The sequence below is a fragment of the Engraulis encrasicolus genome, chromosome 23, assembly GCF_034702125.1.
Source record: "Engraulis encrasicolus isolate BLACKSEA-1 chromosome 23, IST_EnEncr_1.0, whole genome shotgun sequence".
Lineage (NCBI taxonomy): Eukaryota > Metazoa > Chordata > Actinopteri > Clupeiformes > Engraulidae > Engraulis > Engraulis encrasicolus.
The window spans coordinates 50610616-50613115 of NC_085879.1; the positions used below are offsets into that span (position 1 = coordinate 50610616).

Here is a 2500-nt window from a genome sequence, read left to right on the forward strand (position 1 = left end):
AAAGGACGACCTCGGACAAACCTCGGACAGTTTTGACAGCGCTCCATTGAACTCAATGCAGAAATCGCATGTTTTCAAGTAGTTAGCGAGATACGGTCGTATTATTATTAAAATATGATTGGAAATTGTGCCTGGGGTATTTGTGACAAAGGTACAAGTTTCCCCGCGATGTAACAGGTGGTGATCATAATTCCTCTTTACCTAAAACCGGACTACTATTACCAGTAGCGTGGCGTGCGTTATTTTTCCGAGGAAGCCAGGGAGAACAAAAAAATGAATGATAAAATATAATATAATAGGCCTACAGGCTAATATTATATTATATAATATTACATTATTATTAACCAGTAGCGGCGGCTGGCTGGGACAACAAGCAAGGCAGAAAGTTTGGCCATGAGAAAAAAAAATCAATAAGGTATAATTCACGAGATGCGTTGCATGTTTGCGAACCAGGAAGGCATTTACCAGAACTACCCAGAACTGCTGCGAAGCACGGGAAGGAGAGGTCTAGTCTGTTTTGGACAGCACACCACGAGCGCAGCAACAGCTCTTGATCATGCGTGCGACTACTTTTGTTAAGAAATAAATAACAAGAAAAATACTATGTCTGTTCAGAGTTGGAGTAGTGACAAGCAACACCGCAAGAATTTGCACTTTACGCACGACACCAGATGCTCCACAAGCCCCCTAAACGCAATTCAGTCTCATCCTTAAGTGCCAGTTCAAATGCCCCACAGAACAGAATGCAATAACACAGACAGACACCGGACACCATGCACTGACTGACCACTTGATAGTTATTCTACTGATGACTAGGTTCAACCGGCTGCTCTGAGTCGTGCACGTCTTGTATCGAATGTCAAATGTTGTGTGTGCGACCTCTCTATGGTTGCCAGATGTATGGCGATTTCCAGCGCAAACATGCTAAAACAAAACCCATTGAAAAATAACCCTGATGCACATGGTTGAAACAGAGCACAACAGAGCACAGAGAAGTGGCGTGATGCTTATATTTAGGACCTGGTGGCACATTATGCCATTTAATAATCATCATAGCTTATTGCCATAATAGCAAGAGCTAACAAGCAGCGAGCAACAAAGCTAAAAACAAAGCTAGCTTCACAAAACGTTAGGTGGCCTGCTTATAATCTACCTTTCTGAAACAATAAAGCAAGTGTGCCTACCGTTGTAGAAGATATCCTGAACGTATATGTGTCCATGTGAAGATCCTGTCGTTATGTTAAATCCATTTTATGCATTGCCTGCCTTGACATTGGGAGTCATCGGCTGTGTATGCACGCTTTCACTGTCACTATATTTTGCCCGTAGTCTGTTCAATGTAGTTTCTACTGGCAGATAAAGTGGCTGCCGATCCTGAAGTATCATCCGTTTCCCTCCTTGGCAAATCATAGACGGGCGAGATGATTCATCTCGTGACCAATTTTGAGCAATATGATTGGTCAAGCATTCGGTTTTTTTCAAAACTCCAGAAATTTATGGCTGCCAACTCGACTTGGCACCAGTTTTTTTTTTAGCATCGAGAGACGTGTAGTACTTTGTTTCACCAGATGGCTACCCAATGGGAGGGGGTGGGGCGCTATTTCCCCAGCTGGAAAATACTCACAGAGAGTGACGAGAGTGGAAGGGAATATTAAAATAGGAGACTCGATAGACAGAATGTTTTAATGATTAACGGATATTAAAGCTGTTGTTGGGGGAATTAGGGGATGCCTGGCATCCCTTGGCATCTGCAACGACACGCCACTGACTATTACTAGCAGCTGGATAGTCTGCCTTGAAGGGTCTCGGCAGCCTCACACTCGACACACGGATCAAAAGCATACTTTGTGTGCTCCGATCATGCCACCATCTCATTTGTGTCACTTTTCAGTAAGGTTGTAAGCAAACCACGAACCTGTTTCAGAGTAGGATTTTGGATTTCTGACCTAATTAATGAAAAAACACCGCTAGCAAAGTTAACTATCGGTCACGGCAGGAGTGTTTTGACTAGCAGCTGATGGACGTGATTTTGTTAAGCTACTGAAGATATAAACGCCAAACGTTAATATTACACATTGCTGTGATAGTTTTGAAGAGGACTACAGCCATCAAGTTGTGTGATTTCATTTTCCTCTAGCAAGTTTGAGTCAGGGGACAAAAGATATGCGAGCTCGGCTTACCATGGTTACAATGCCTATCGATACCCATAGAAGAGCCCATAACAGCTGTGATGCATCGCATGACCGTTCAGAAAATAAATACTTATATTCACAATACTATGAATGTGTTTTTTATTTATTAGGAGTGAATAACTGCTGCGATTTGCAGTCACTGCATAAATCACGTTGATGTCTCAGCATTCAAAGTTTATCTGTCCGACCTAGCAACTGTAACTAAAGAGGGCGGGGCTTAGCCAAAGGCGAATTATAAAACAGATCACACACAGTTGACCAATGAGAAATCAGATCACACACACACAGGTGACCAATAAGAAAGCAGA

General features: G+C 42.6%; 1 protein-coding gene across 1 annotated transcript in view; it reads left to right on the top strand.

Annotated features, from left to right (window-relative positions):
* Positions 1-2500, top strand: part of cep89 (centrosomal protein 89) — a 34422-nt gene that overhangs the window by 13249 nt on the left and 18673 nt on the right. The gene's annotated exons all lie outside the window — the stretch shown is intronic.